General features: G+C 54.1%; 1 protein-coding gene across 1 annotated transcript in view; it reads left to right on the top strand.

The window, feature by feature from the left end:
- The first annotated feature begins 15,404 nt into the window (after window positions 1-15,404).
- The window catches only part of LOC115471613 (aldo-keto reductase family 1 member A1-like), a 182,259-nt gene continuing 181,050 nt past the window's right edge, over window positions 15,405-16,613 (top strand). The window contains exon 1 of the mRNA XM_030205322.1: window positions 15,405-15,442. The gene's annotated coding sequence lies outside the window, so the exon portion shown is untranslated. The remainder of the gene's footprint in view (window positions 15,443-16,613) is intronic.

The raw sequence follows: 16,613 nt of genomic DNA, 5'->3' as shown, positions 1-16,613 counted from the left end.
CGTCCTCCACAACCACCGGGAAGGGGATGGCCGTAGACATCTCCCGGACAAAGGAAGCAAAAGACAGACTCTCGGGAGGAGAAAGCTGTCTTTCAGGAGAGGGAGTGGGATCGGAAGGAAGACCCTCAGACTCCTCGTCAGAGAAATATCTGGGGTCTTCTTCTTCTTCCCACGAGGCCTCACCCTCGGTGTCAGACACAAGTTCACGGACCTGTGTCTGCAACCTCGCCTGGCTCGACTCCGTGGAGCCACGTCCACGATGGGGGCGTCGAGAGGTAGGACTCCCTTGCCCGCATCGGCGAAGCTCCCTCCGCCGACGTAGTCGGGGAGCCCTCCTGGGAGGTGGCCGCAGTCGGCACCGCACGCGGTACCGACGTCGGGGACCTCACCCCGGGCAATGGGCCAGCCGGCGCCACGCTCGACGGTACCGAGGCGCAAGCACCGCCGGTACCGGAGGGGTAGGGCGCAACAGCTCTCCCAGAATCTCTGGGAGAACGGCCCGGAGGCTCTCGTTCAGAGCGGCTTGCAGAGAAAGGCAGGGAGGTCGATGCAGGCGTCGACGTCAGAACCTGTTCCGGGCGTGGAGGCTGGTCCGGGCTGTCCAGAGTGGAGCGCATCGACACCTCCTGAACAGAGGGTGAGCGGTCCTCTCGGTGCCGATGCCTGCTGGGTGCCGACTCCCTCGGCGACCCAGAGCTCTCGGTGCCGACGCGGGGAGGAGACCGGTGTCGATGCTTCTTCGACTTCTTCCGAAGCATGTCACCGGAGCTCCCCGGCACCGATGAGGAGGACGTAGAATCCATCCGTCGCTTCCTCAGGGCAGAGGTCGAAGCAGGTCGATCCCGGGGGGGCTGTACCGCAGGAGCCCTCAGGGTAGGGGAGACCCACCCGAAGGCTCACCGCCACCAGCAGGGGAATGGACAGCCCTCACCTGCACTCCACCCGATGCACCACCGTCCGACGACATCAGGAGACGAGGTCCCGGTACCACCGACGTTGATGCAGCTATCCGATGTCTCGGCGCCGATGCAGAGGGCCGATGCCTCGATGCACTCGATGCACTGGCGGCCAAGGATGAAGGTCTGGACGCTGATGACGTCGATGCACACGATGACCCCGGTGCCGATGCCGACGAAGAGCCAGAGAACAAAACGTTCCACTGGGCCAATCTCGCTACCTGAGTCCGCCTTTGTAACAGGGAACACAGACTACAGTTCTGAGGACGGTGCTCGGCCCCCAGACACTGAAGACACGAAGAGTGCCTATCAGTGAGCGAGATTACCCGGGCGCACTGGGTGCACTTCTTGAAGCCGCTGGAAGGCTTCGATGTCATGGGCGGAAAAATCACGCCGGCGAAATCAAAATCCGAAATGACGAATTTGGAGCACCAAAACTTTAAGGGAGAAAAATCTCGACCGAGGCCGAAAAGAGGCCTACCCCGACGACGAAAGAAAACTTACCGGGGCAAAAACTGGAAACACAGGAAGGGGCGAACGAAACCCAAGGGGGTTTCCGGAGCACTTCCCGAACAAATCTAGAACTTTTCCGAAGAAAAAAACACGTCTATTTTAAAACGGACGCGCGAGGTCGACTCTCCGGGGCTCGACACGACAAAAACACAGCCGTACCGAGTGCGGACGAAAGAAGACTGGCCGGCTCGAGCCGGTTTCGGGCGGGAAGACGGCCGCGCATGCGCGGTGCGCGCGGGCGCGCGAGGACTAGCAAAGTACATAAGTACATAAGTAGTGCCATACTGGGAAAGACCAAAGGTCCATCTAGCCCAGCATCCTGTCACCGACAGTGGCCAATCCAGGTCAAGGGCACCTGGCACGCTCCCCAAACGTAAAAACATTCCAGACAAGTTATACCTAAAAATGCGGAATTTTTCCAAGTCCATTTAATAGCGGTCTATGGACTTGTCCTTTAGGAATCTATCTAACCCCTTTTTAAACTCCGTCAAGCTAACCGCCCGTACCACGTTCTCCGGCAACGAATTCCAGAGTCTAATTACACGTTGGGTGAAGAAAAATTTTCTCCGATTCGTTTTAAATTTACCACACTGTAGCTTCAACTCATGCCTTCTAGTCCTAGTATTTTTGGATAGCGTGAACAGTCGCTTCACATCCACCCGATCCATTCCACTCCACTCATTATTTTATACACTTCTATCATATCTCCCCTCAGCCGTCTCTTCTCCAAGCTGAAAAGCCCTAGCCTTCTCAGCCTCTCTTCATAGGAAAGTCGTCCCATCCCCACTATCATTTTCGTCGCCCTTCGCTGTACCTTTTCCAATTCTACTATATCTTTTTTGAGATACGGAGACCAGTACTGAACACAATACTCCAGGTGCGGTCGCACCATGGAGCGATACAACGGCATTATAACATCCGCACACCTGGACTCCATACCCTTCCTAATAACACCCAACATTCTATTCGCTTTCCTAGCCGCAGCAGCACACTGAGCAGAAGGTTTCAGCGTATCATCGACGACGACACCCAGATCCCTTTCTTGATCCGTAACTCCTAACGCGGAACCTTGCAAGACGTAGCTATAATTCGGGTTCCTCTTACCCACATGCATCACTTTGCACTTGTCAACATTGAACTTCATCTGCCACTTGCACGCCCATTCTCCCAGTCTCGCAAGGTCCTCCTGTAATCGTTCACATTCCTCCTGCGACTTGACGACCCTGAATAATTTTGTGTCATCGGCGAATTTAATTACCTCACTAGTTATTCCCATCTCTAGGTCATTTATAAATACATTAAAAAGCAACGGACCCAGCACAGACCCCTGCGGGACCCCACTAACTACCCTCCTCCACTGAGAATACTTTGCTAGAGAAGTTTCCGATTGGAGGGGCTGCCGTGGACGTCACCCATCAGTGAGAACAAGCAGCCTGCTTGTCCTCGGAGAAATCTAAAATGCACGACACAGAAGCTGTTGAAGGGACACATGCCCGGTCCCCACACCAATCTTCAAACATGCACCACACACGCACATAGGCCAAAGACGTCGAATGTTTGCGAGACTGCAGCATTGTCTGAATCACCTGAGGGAAAAACCCTTTCCTTCTCAACCGTTCCCTCTCAAGGGCCACACCGTAAGAGAGAACCGAGCCGGATCCGGCATGACAATTGGACCCTGACACAACAGCACCGAGCCCCCAGCCGCAGAGGCTCGCCTTCTAACAAGTGCATCAGATCCCCGAACCACGGCCGACGCGGCCAATTCAGAGCCACCAACAACACCGGACCCGCATGACATTCTACCCTCTGTAGGATTCAATCTATCAAGGGCCACGGGGGAAACATGTACAGCAACACCCGCTGAGGCCACGGAAGGACCAACGCATCGATCCCTTCTGCTCGCAGATCCTGACGCTGACTGAAATACCGAGGAACCTGAGCATTCTGTGCCGACGCCATGAGATCCACTACTAGCATTCCCCACTTGAGAACTATCTGGTCGAACAGACGGGTGCAGAGACCATTCTCCGGGGTCCAACGTGTCTGCTTAGAAAATCCGTGTTCACGTTGTCCACCCCGGCCACGTGCGCCGCCGCAATCTGCACTAGATGCTTTTCTGGCCAACTCATGAGCAGAGCCATCTTGATTGCCAACCGCGGACTCTTTGTACCGCCCTGCCAGTTGACATATGCTACCACTGTCGCGTTGTCGGACATTACTCTTACCGCCTTTCTGACCACACTTGAGCGAAACGCCAACAGAGCTAGCCGAATCGCCCTTGTCTCCAATCGGTTGATAGACCACTGAGCTTCCTCCGTCGACCACCGCCCCTGCACGGACTGACCGAGACACTGATCTCCCCAGCCCAGCAGACTGGCATCCGTTACCAGAATCACCCACTGAGGTTCCAACGGCATGCCCTTTTTCAGATGGGCCGAGCACAGCCACCACTGGAGACTGCGCCGAGAAGCCCCCCTCAATGGCAACCGCAACTCCAAATTGTGTACCTGGGGAGATCACCAGGACAACAGAGCCACCTGAAGCTGACGCATATGCGCCCTGGCCCATGGTACTACCTCTATTGTCGCTGCCTTGAGGCCCAGAACCTGAAGGTACATTCGAACTGTCGGACTCTGAACGGACATTAACAGCTGGACCTGCTGCTGGAGAGGGGCGATCCGAGAATCCAGCAGAAAAACACAACCCACTGCCGTGTCGAACCGCACTCCCAAGTACTCCAGACTCTGCGATGGGATCAACTGACTTGACTACATTCACTACCCATCCGAGCGATTCCAGAAACGCGACCACCTGAGCCATCGCCGCAACACTGTGAGCCCGAGACTTCACCCGGATCAACCAGTCATCCAGATACATATACCTCCGCAAAGCTGCTGCTACCACCACCATTATCTTGGAGAAGGTGCGTGGAGCCGTTGCCATACCAAAAGGCAGGGCACATAACTGAAAGTGCCTCCGTAAAACAGCAAAACAAAGGAAACGCTGATGGGCCTCTCGAATCGGCACGTGCAGATACGCTTCCGTGAGATCCAGTGACGTGAGAAATTCTCTCTGACGAACAGCCACTATGACCGAGCGCAGAATCTCCATGCGGAAGGATGGCACCTTGAGCGCCCCATTGGCCCTCGAGATCTAAACTGGGTCGAAACTGGTCCTCCTTCTTTGGCACCACAAAGTACCACAGCTCCCAACTGGATTAAGCGACCCAGAGTCTCTTGAATAGCCTTTAACTTGACTCGAGAGTGACAAGGAGAGGGAAGAAACAGATCCGGCAGCGGGGGCTCGAACTCGACCGCATAACCGTCGCGAACGACCTGCAGCACCCACTGATCTGAAGTAATTTGGGTCCACCCCTGATAAAACAGATGAAGTCGCGCCCCAACCTTCACCAGAGGCTGAACCCGCACACCTTCATAAGGAGGACTTATTACCATTTCCGGCACCTCCGAAGGAGTCCCGACCTCCTCGACGACCCCCTCGAAAGGACTGCGTCCGCTGGAAAACCTGGCTTTTAGAAGGAGACACAAATCTGCCCAGCATGTACCGCCTCGCGTCCTTAAACCGACCTCTAGCCAAACCACCTCGACTAGCTGCCTTAGGCTGTAACTCCGGCAACCGTGAGACCTTGGTATCCCGAAGACTACTCATCAGTTTGTCCAAGTCCTCTCCAAACAACATAGAACCTTTGAAAGGTAGAGAACACAACTTTGCTTTAGAGGCCGCATCTGCCACCCAGCCCCTAAGCCAAAGAGCCCTGCGAGCCGTCACCGCCAGAGCCATATTCTTAGCTGAAGCCCTTAGCAAATCATAAAGGGTGTCTGCCAAAAACGAAGACCCCATCTCCAATTTGGCCAGGTCCTGAACCAAACCAGTCCTATCTAACGCAGGCTCATCCAAGAGCTTCTCCGCCCAACGGAAACAAACTCTGGCTACCAAGCCCCCACACACAGAGGCTTGCAAGGCCAAAGCCGACAAATCAAAGCTGCGCTTCAGAAAGGACTCTACCTTCTTATCCTGAGGATTCCGTAAGGCTGTACCGCCATCCACCGGAATGGCCGTAGCCTTAGTAACCGCCGTAACCACCGCATCCACAGTAGGTGGTTTCAGCAGGGCCAAATCTTCCGGAGGCAAGGGATACAGCCGCGCCATAGCCCTAGACACCTTACAAGCAGCCTCCGGCACAGACCATTCCTGAAAAGCCATGTCTCTAATGTCTGAATTCATGGGAAAGGAATGGGAGGCTCTCCGAATCCCCTTAACCAAGGGATCTACCTGGGGTCCCTCTGCAGAGGAAGTGGCCGCCGGAGCAAACTTCAAAGTAGAGATCACCTGATCAATGAACTCTAACAACTCCTCCTTATGAAAAATGCGAACCACTGAAGAATCTTCCCCAGGCCTTAGCCCATCCTGACCCTCAGACTCATCTAAGAGATCCTCCTCTCCTGGGTCACTCCAAACCTCCGACCCATGCAGAGAAAGTATCTCCATAGGCTCCGAAATATCCACCCGTGGGCGCTTAACTCCCACTGAGCTAGCAGCCTGAGAGGGGCCAGCTCTCCAGGCATTACACAGAGACCAAACAAACTCAGGGGGGGAAACCAGACCCCTCCCCCGACGCTGCTGAAGCCCCAACAACACTTCCCGCAGTCTCTGCGATGGACCCTACTCTCTCCCGAGGCGGCAGGTCCATCGCGTGATCCGCGGCTAAACTAGGCGCGCTTCCCGCCACACACAGGTCCCCTGGTGCTGGTACGGAATGTGCGGCCAAAAGGGTCGCGCTTCCTGCCAAAAACGGCTCAGTCGAGGCCGACCCGGGATGCGCAGCCAAAATGGCAGCGTTTCCCGCCAAAACTGGCCCCGCTGCTGCTGGCCCGGAATGTGCGGTCAAATCGCCGCCCAACACCTCCGCCAACTCAGGGGAAAGCACAGGGGGCAAGAGCGCTGACAATGTAGTCTCCCCACAAAATTTACATTGGCCACCTTTCACTTCAACGCCGTGCTTCGTGCAAAACCGACACCTCGCCGGCTTAGACATAATGGCCACGAACACAATAAAAACAAACAGTTGCTTTGTGCTCTGACAGACTAATAGGCAAAACCGCCTAAGGCAAGAACGCCACAAGACTGCCACAAGTCTCTGGACTGCCACAAGAACGGCCAAAATAGTCGCCTTTTAAAAAACGTTTATTATATTGTTTTTTTTAAACCTCGTTGCTGATGCCTAAACGCCTCAAGGGTACAGAACGAGGTCTGTAGCTGAGGTCAAGCAGTCCTCCAGAGGAAGAGCACAGGGGGAGGGACCCGGCCACCCGGGTATGACACCCCACAGGGAATAAACCCCTTAGGACTTACATCCTGTAATAGAGATCCAAGTGTGGGTTCTCTAACATTTACAACCCAACCTAGAAACCCCAAACGGGCCTACCAGACTGAGTACACTGCACAGGCTGCACACATCTACCCTCTGCTGAGACTGAGAAAATACTGGTGTTCTTAGTCTCCCTCTGCTGGTAGGAGTACATAACCCAAGCGTCTTGAACGGTCTGGAGGATTGCCGAGGAAGGTGGGCTTTTAGCCTAAGTTTGAAGACGGCCAGAGACTGGCTTAGGAAGTTTATTCCAGGCATATTCTGCTGGTAGGACAGCATATTACCCACTCATTGGGAAAGGAGGGGAAAACCAAACATAAGTGGGGTTTCTTTTGTATCCTGTTTTTAACCTACAAACACCTAGTGGGCAGGCTCTTTGTCTGTCCTAGTTTTAGTATATACATCTCTTGTTCCTTTAGCCTCTATTATAATTTGGGTTGGCCTTGGTTGGTTATGTTGCATTTTAGTTAGGACATATGGGCATGTATTACACTAATGGCCCAGCAAGAGTTTTGCTTAGGGATGGGAGGATGAATATTGTTAAAATATTCTGATGACAGACTATGTTCTTTTGATTATCTGGTGAACATCTTTTTTTGGTGAGTTGTATTTTAATTGGTTGTTGTATACTTTTTGATTAGTCATCAATAAAGACGTTGAAACATATATCCCACTTGTCGGGAATGGTCTGGAGAAGACGATAAGTGTCATTTTGGCTTCCCCCCCCCCCCCCAATTTCTAGACTTAGAACCCCACTGAATGTCTCTGCCCCCCCCAAAAAAAATTCCTGTACGCTCTGCTCTCTCCATGGCCCTCCATGCTTATGCTACTGCTGGTCACTCAACACAGGCTGCCTCCACAGCCTTCCAGCTGCCAACTCCTGCCTCACTGAAAACAGAAGGCACAAAGAGGCTGGATGCAGCATACCAATACATCTCATATACATTAACCCAACTAGCCAGGTAGTCCCTGAAGACTAGGTTTAAAACCCCTGTTCTGAAGCACATATATATATACCCTAGCAGTTCAGAACAGGGCCTTTGTGCCCTCAGTGAAATTATTACAGATGTGGCTGTTGTGTCCTATGCCTAGACATATAGTACAATTCAGCAGCTTATTGCTAAAACTCACTTAAAAAGAATGCCAATCCCCCTCCAAAGGGACACCACCTTGTAGTGGTGGAGGGGCTTCCGTGCTTCAATGACTCAGAGGGCTATGCTGAAGAGTTACCCATATCAGACAGGCCTCTGAGGAGAAACCAAAGTGTCCCAAACTAGGGAGAGTGGAAAGATGGTGACCTGAAGCTCGGACGCTCAACAGCCCATCTGTCCTCTGAAGTTCTGTCTTTGTTTACTTGAAATTTCCTCTTTGCATCTACAGTTACCTTAACTGAGAGGAAGGGGACAATGGGGGATCAGCCGCCGATGGCCAGCATTTTGTCCCCTGTGCAAGTGTGGGATCGCTGCACGACGAGCTGCCCACATATGACTGGGTTGATGAGTGCTTTGATTAGCGTCGGAGGAGGAGCGTCGATGCTCTTGGACCTGGAAACAACTTCATCACTCTCAAATCATTTAACCACCATGTCCAAAGGAGTGGAGGAGTGAGTTAGGAGCATATACTGAAACGGAAGTAGTTTACAGCTGAACCCGTGTCGGCGGTGCCACTCCTAAACACGTAAGAGCTATCAGCTTGGAGTTTTTGGCTCCCGTGGAGGTTACATTGAATATCATCTGGAAGGCGCGACAGGACCTAACAGTGGTAGTAAATAATTTTGCTTCAGATATAATCTTATTAGTGAACCACATGGATAATCTAATAGATTCCTTTGAGAATGAAAAATTGATACAGCAAATGAAGTTCTACAGGAATAGGAAACGGTTAAGATTTTGAAAACGTTAATAGACCAGAAAGATTTGAACAAAATGAATATTATTACAGATTAATATCGAGGTTGTTGTTTTCCCAGAGTTCCGGGTATGACTCCTAAAGTTTTTTTTTTCCTCTGAAATGATTCCTTAGTATCTTGGAGAATTCCTTTATTAAATAAAATGGAAAAACAGTATTCAAGACATTGCATCATGCCGTTGTAAAACCAGCCCCACTACACTTTTATACAAAAAATACAAAACCGACAAAACCCGTCCCCCCCAAATCCCCCCACACCCTACATTCAAATCAACTTCAAGCGTACATGCTTCCACCAAACCCCAAAATTATGTACCCCCCCTCCACCGTTTCCCAGCGTGCCAATTCCTGGACGGCTCGGACAACGTCCCAGGAAACCTGCTTAGCAGACCTGCACTCGTGGCGCATAGACACCCCGCATCGGGCCACCCACAGGCAGTACCTGATAATAACTGATATGAGGAAGGCGGTACCTGGCTCCAGCCGCCCCGTCCCTGCTGTCTCCCATACACCCAGTCTGCATAGGTGTAGGACGTGAAGCTGGGGATGGCCAACAAGGCGGCCACTCTTCCACAAACTGCTCTGGAGAATGGACACTCCATAAGGAAGTGGTCCATCGTCTCCAGCTGACCAGCACACTCCCCCCTCGGGCAGTTTCAGTCCTGCATGCTTCGGTGCATATTTGCCCTAACATACAATTTACCGTGAAGGGACAGCCAGGCAATGTCCCTGTACTTGTTCGGGAGTCGTCTAGATGAAATAAAGCGCAGGCCCTGCCTCAGCACGGGCCCTGGAGCATCCCTAAGAGTCAGGGGAGATGAGAAATGCTGGGAGCGAACCCGCTCCACCCAGCTCTCCCTCTGCCCCGCCCTTATTTCCTCCCATGTAATGTCCCACAACCGGACCAGCTTTAATAAGGATTTGTAGTAGCCTACCCCCTCCGGGAAACCCTTCCGCAACCTCCCCACCTCCCCCCCCCCCACACCAAGGGCCCCAAAATCCCTCCCACCACTGTACAACAGGGAGGAGAATAGCAAGACAGGGTTTACCATCCCCACCCCACCTTCCTCCCGCGAACGGTAAGTAATATTGCGTTTTACCAGGTTCATCCTGTTGCCCCACAAAAGTTGAAAAAACACGCTGTACAATGAAGTGAAACAGCACTCCGGCAAAAGGCAGATGTAACTGAAGAAGAGAAACATGGGGACTATCTGGGTCTTCAACAACCGGACCCTGTCTGCCATGGACATCCGCCACCCCTTCCAACGATCCACCTTTTCCCTTGCCTCCGATATCTTTTGCTCCCAACTCTCCCGCCCGTAATCCCCCCCCCCCCCCCAAAATACACTCCCAACACCCGCATTCTTTCAATCCCTGCAGGAAACCTGCCCCTTAGGTTAAATCGCCGTTCCTTTGGACCCACCCACAAACTAGTACACTTACCCAGGTTTACCCGTGACCCCGATGCCTTGGAATATGCTTCAAGGGTCTCCCACAGCATCCTCCCCTCCCTCTGGTCTGCCACCCAAACGGTGACATCGTCTGCATAAGTGATGACTCTCAATACGTTCCCTTTGCCAACCTCTACCCCTCTGAGCCCTCCCTCCCCCCCTCACAGCCTGTGCACCAGGGGATCTATGGCGAAAGCGTATAGCAGGGGGCTCAATGGGCACCCCTGCCGTGACCCCCACCTCCGCCCCCCCTCCATCCATTCACCAGGGAAATAAATCGCGCCCCAGCATACAACAGTTGCAGTTGTGCGATCCACTCCCCCGGGAAGCCATAGTGATCCAGGACCTTCCACAAAAACCCCCACTGCACTCGGTCGAAAGCCTTGTCCTGGTCCAAGGCCACGACCAACCTACCATCTCCCACCTGGCTATGTTCCAAGCCCTCCCTCACCCAGGCTACTGCCTCCAGCACCCCCCTTCCTGGGACCCCACACCTCTGCGGGACTGCCAGTACTTCACCGGAGACCTTCCTCATGTGAGCATGAAGCATGTGGGCGAAGATCTTCCAGTCACTGTTCAATAGTGCTATTGGTCGCCAGTTCGCCACGTCTTGAGGATCCTTGCCTTTGCTAAGGAGGACCAATGCTGATCCTCCCATAGACTCCGGCAAGGATCCCCCTGTTCGCACCTCCTCCCAGAGTTCCAGCAAGAGCGGCGCCAGCTGGTCCCTGAACCGTTGGTAAAACTCCGCCGGAAGTCCGTTCTGCGCCGCAAGGCCCCAATGGCCTCCTTCACCTCACCCAGCGTCCACGGCTGCGTTAAGACCTGAAGATGGGGCCCCCAGTTACCCACCCCCGGGGTCCCCTCAATGTATCTTCCCATGGCCTCTGTCCCCAACTGTAGGTCCGAGAAAACCCGCCCAAAATGCATCCCCACCACCCGCAAAATACCTTCCCTGGACTCTTGGAGCACCCCTCCCTCATCCCTAAACCCCACCACCACCCTCCTCTCCCTTCGTTCCTTGCAGTCATACGGGTCCGGACCAAGCAGCTTCCCGAAGTCCCGCTCATAGACGAGGGAAAAGTACCGGTTATACTGTACTCTTTCAACCTCCTGCTGCAGTACCTCAATATCCTCCCTCCTCTCCCCCCCCCTCCCCGGGAAATTATCCCGTCGCTTTCTCAGGGCGATCCCCAACCGGGTGGCCTCCCTTCCCTGCCGCCTTGCCTGATGGAGAAAAAACCCTCTGGTGCGGTGTTTCAGTACTTCCCACCAGTCCCTGAGGGAAGGGAAGACACCCTGAATGGACACCTGGTCTGCTAGGAATTCCAGGTACTCCTGGTGCAACACCCCCTCCTTCAACCATTTGAAATTCAATCTCCACAACCCTTTCCCTAGCTTGCACGCCCCCCCCCTCCCCCCAACTCTATCATCACCATCCTGTGGTCAGAGAAATCTACTTCCACCACCCTAGGTGCCTGCCTACATGCCCCTTCCCGAACTATAAACCGGTCAATTCTGCTCCTACAGGTGCCCCGTGAAAAGGTGAAACCCTGATTCCCACCACCAAGTGCGATATGTACATCCACCAGCCCTGCTCCTTTCATAATCCCCGCTAGTCGAACCCCATCATAACGTACTTGTGTTGCCCGCCCCCACTATCCTCTTTCCGTAAGATGGTGTTGAAGTCTCCTCCCCACACCAACTGCCTTGAAGTGTATAGGTAAGGCTTAATTTTGTTGAACAATGCAGACCTTCCCTGTTTGCTTTGCGGTCCATACACATCACCTGCAAGGCCACCCCCCACAATATTACGTCCAACACCAAACACCTACCAATACCCAGCTCCACCACCCTCTGAATCTCTACTTTATTGGTCTTAAAGAGGATGCCTATCCCCCCATACCTCTCCCCGGCCAGACCCCAGATAGAGGGTCCCCATCTCCAGGCCCTCTTTGCCCGCCGGATGTCCTCCAGCGTCTGCAACCGGGTCTCCTGGAGGAGGAAACAGTCCGCAAGCCACAGCAAAGAGGCCATCAAATGCCAAGCTTCTTGCCCTCTGGGAGGTGACACTAGCCACATTAAGTGTGGCAAACACCAATAGCAGTCCCGCCATCAGTCCTCACTACCACAACCCCCACCTTCCTGGCTGCCTTCCCTCCTCTCCACACCATCATCCGCGGTCCCTTCCCCTCCACCCCCTTCTTCCTCCTCCGCCCAATCCCTGACCCCTAGCTTAAACATCCCTCCCCCCACCCTTGCTTTCTTCCTATCTATAAGTACATAAGTACATAAGTATTGCCATACTGGGACAGACCAAAGGTCCATCAAGCCCAGCATCCTGTTTCTTACAGTGGCCAATCCAGGTCACAAATACCTAGCAAGATCCCAAAAAAGTACAATTCATTTTATTGTGCTTATCCTAGAAATAAGCAGTGGAATTTCCCCAAGTCCATTTTAATAACTGTCTATGGACTTTTCCTTTAGGAAGCCATCCAAACCTTTTTTAAACCCCGCTAAGCTAACTTGTATGAAGTGTTACATCATATGTATCCTTGCAATTTTTAGGGCATAAACCATAGAAGTCTGCCCAGCACTTGCCTTGTTCTAAAATTTCTAAAGTTGTTGTCAAAGTACCCGAAAAGCTCACCCACCTCCCTCCCTGGGGATCATCAACCGATCTGCCCCCCTCCTCTCTCCCCTCTTCCACCCCTACCACCTCCTCTTCTTCCACCCGTCCCATCAATCCCGCCTCCGACCCTTCCTCCCTCCCCTCACGGGCCTACATTACTACATCCTTTCCTTTCCCGCCCTCCCTGCATCAGCCGTCGCCTCCCCCGATCCACCCACCTCCCCCTACCCTTCCCCCCCTCTGTCCCTCAAAACCCTCCCCCCTTTTTTCTCCTTCCTGTTACCCGCTGTTCCCCTCACGCCTTCTCCCCTACCTCCCAACCTGTCCTGCCGGCTACCCCCATCCTCTACCTCCTCACCAGCCAGTTCAACCCCTCCCTCCTCTTCCAAACCCCTGAATCTATTCCCTACTTCTATCCCCATTCCCACCCCCCTCCTCCCTTTCCTCTCCGCTGTTTCTTGGACACCCGCGTCCAGCCCTCATCCTCACCTTCCTGCCACTTCCGACCCTCCCCCAAGCCCCCCCCCCCTCTGCCGGTCCCTGTCCTTCCCCGGACCCTTCCCCCCCGCCCCGGGAACCTGATCATGGCCTGCTTCCCCTCCCCCCTCCCTGAACCATCCCTACCTATCTCCTCCTCTCCCCCATTATGGGAGGCCCAAGGGCAGGCTCGAAATGCATGCCCCAGACCCCCACACAAGTTGCACCGAATAGACATACAGGACTCCGTGGGATGCTCCTTAGACCCGCACTTTCCACACTGCACTACCGGGCATGACATACTAAAATGTCTAAACGACCCGCACTTGTGACACTGCCGTGGCTGCCCCTTATAAAAGCAGAGAATCTGATCCCTGCCGCGGAGGGAATGTGCTGGGTGACATGCCCTGCCTGCCTCAGCCTAACCTGCGCACCCCAACCTCCCGCCCACACCCTACTGGGGTCCGGGAGTTTGGACAAGGGGGTACGCAATTCTGCGTGCTGTTGTAGCCAGAAGGCCAGGTCCGTTCCTGATAGAGACTCATTTCGAACCAGCAGGGTTACCTGCACCAGGTCGGGTCTGCTGATCGGTACAGCCCGGTAGTTCTTCCAGTCCCCTCTCCCCCGTACCCCTTCGTATCTCTCCTAGAAGACCGCCATGCCTCGCTGGGTTAGAAAGCTAATATCGTATTCCGGTATATTCACCGGATGAATACAGGCATAGAGGTCCTCTGGGAGGAATCTTAGACCCAGGACCAATCTCAGGACCGCATCCGTGCTTAGCATCCCCCCTCCCCCACCCATCTCAATTGTACCACATTCCTCCTTTTGGGAACCTGGCCTCCCCCTACCCCCCTAGTTCCCCTGCGCCCGCCTCCTCCACTCACCACCGCTGCAAAGGACGGACCCCCCCCACCGCCCCCCCTTCTCCAGCGCGGGGACCCCCCACTCCTGATGCACCATATCCTCCTTCTCTTGCCTTCCCCCTTTCTCAGTCTCCCTGCCCTTCCTCCCTATCTCTCCCCCCAACATGCCTTGTACCCCTTCAACCAGCAAACCTTGGTCCCCTGCACCCCTCACCCCCCGAGCACTCGTATCCCCTGCAGTCAGTGTCCATCAGTTCAATGCCTCCTGCAACAGAAACCCTGCCTGTCTCCCCATCGATTTGGTCCGTAGGAACATAACTGGTCCCCTCCCAGAGCCCCTGCCCCTCTCCCCCTCCCGTCGAACCAACCCCTCCCCCCAGAGCCAACCACCCCGCTGCCTGGCCGGAATCAGAATCCCTAGTACCACCAGTTAAGTTTACTTCTGGTGCGCATGGCAAGGCAAGCACCCCTCCCTCCCACACAAAACCTGCTCTCTGGACCGGGTCCCTTTTTCCCCCAACGTTCTGCTCCGTCGGATCCTCAAGCCCCGCTGTTTCGCCAAGCGGGCGGGGCTTCCCACACTCCAGAAGTGCCTGCCCTCTCACACATGGGGAATCCTCTGGCGCTGCAGCTATTTCCCCTGCCAGCCTTTGTAGCTGTTCTGCAGTCTTTCCTGCTCCCACAGCCCGATGGGCTGGAGCCTCTTGCTCTGCTGCCAGGCCGGTTTGTTGCAAACACTCCTGATCCTCCTGTGCCTTCTATATCGAGCACCCCTCCTTTTCACCTGCTGTTCGTCCAGCTGCAGCACTCTGTTTCACCAGGTTTTCCTCTACTAAAACCTCACCATTCTCAGTCTTTGGCAGTGCTGCAGCCTGCCTGGCCGTGACCTCCAGGCCCTCAGTGCTGTGTGGGCGGGGCCTCCACAACTGCAATGGAGTCAGTGTTTGTCTCCTGCTCTCAACTCCTGCTGCAGGCAATGGGCACAAAACCTATGGCTGCAACTGCCTCTGCTGACCTCTTGCTCAGGTAAGTTTTTCATTTCTGCTTCCACCATCACTGGTGTAGAAGAGTCTCTCTCCTGAACTTCCATCCCCTGTTTCTACAAGATGAAAAGTCTGGGTTTTAAAACTTTTTTCCTGTTCAGTTTTTCCAACCTCAGGTTCCCTTAACAAGGATGCCTCTCCAGCCCCACCTCCAGTCCTGCTTGCTCCAGAAGCTGCCAGAAGGGACCCAGACTGACTAGCAAGGTACTGCATATACTGTAATGTCTTTTGGGTACTGGGCCCAGGAAGCTCCTCTGGCCCCTGGGTGTTCTGGGGTCCAAAGTCTGAGCTCCTACTCTCCTTCTCTGTTTGCTGTTGTGACTGTTTGAAGGTTGTCAGGGCCTTTCCCCCCGAGGCCATTCTTTCTCGGTTGATGTAAACTCTCAGAGGGTTCCCAGGGCCCTTTTTCAATGCCCCCAGAAAATGTTTTCTCTTTTGAAGAAGCTTGAGTAAACGGGTTACCTCCTTTGTATAAGTCTTGCGGTGCTCCTCTGGGGCTAGTTTGCACAGGGCTTTTGCCATTTTAACCCGTTTCCCCAACTCCACCACCTCTTTTTCTGTGCTTTTTATCTCTCTCACCGTTTTAATCAGGCCACTGGTCGGGTCCTCTGGATCCTGACAATAGTCCGTGAAATCTTCCTCCTCTGAGGAGCCACTGTCCTCCTCCTCTGACACCAGTAGGGCCTCCCGGCAGATCTCCATTACCTCTGCTCTCTCCAATCTGCTGTTCTCTGGGGCCTCCCCCAGCTCTCTCCCCCCCTCACCTGCTAGTTGGCGTGCCACTGTGAGTGGGTTACCGGTCTGGGTTCCTCCCGTGGAAGCCTGCACTCTTCGATCCACAGGGCTCCTTTCCCTCCTCTCTGGAGCCCTGCCAGAGAGGGAACTACTACTCCTGGCCTTCTGGTCCCTGGCCCCAGGAGACCCCCTGGCCTGGGGCTTTCCTGAGGACCGCTCCCCAGGGACCTTCCTCATTTCTGGGGAAGGAGCTAGGCCTCACTCCCTTCCCCCTGGAAGCCTGCAGAGCCTCTGGCAGCACTTCCTCCTCCTTCCAAGTCTCAACAGCAACTAACTTGGAATGCCCTCCCGCGGGAGGTGGTGGAAATGAAAATGGTAACTGAATTCAAACATGCGTGGGATAAGCATAAAGGAATCCTGTGCAGAAGGAATGGATCCTCAGGAGCTTAGTCGAGATCGGGTGGCAGAGCCGGTGGTTGGGAGGCGGGGATAGTGCTGGGCAGACTTATACGGTCTGTGCCAGAGCCGGCGGTTGGGAGGTGGGGATAGTGCTGGGCAGACTTATACGGTCTGTGCCCTGAAGAGCACAGGTACAAATCAAAGTAGGGTATATACAAAAAGTAACACATACGAGTTATCT

Source organism: Microcaecilia unicolor, chromosome 6 (assembly GCF_901765095.1).
Source record: "Microcaecilia unicolor chromosome 6, aMicUni1.1, whole genome shotgun sequence".
NCBI lineage: Eukaryota > Metazoa > Chordata > Amphibia > Gymnophiona > Siphonopidae > Microcaecilia > Microcaecilia unicolor.
This window is presented reverse-complemented; position numbering and strand designations above follow the sequence as displayed.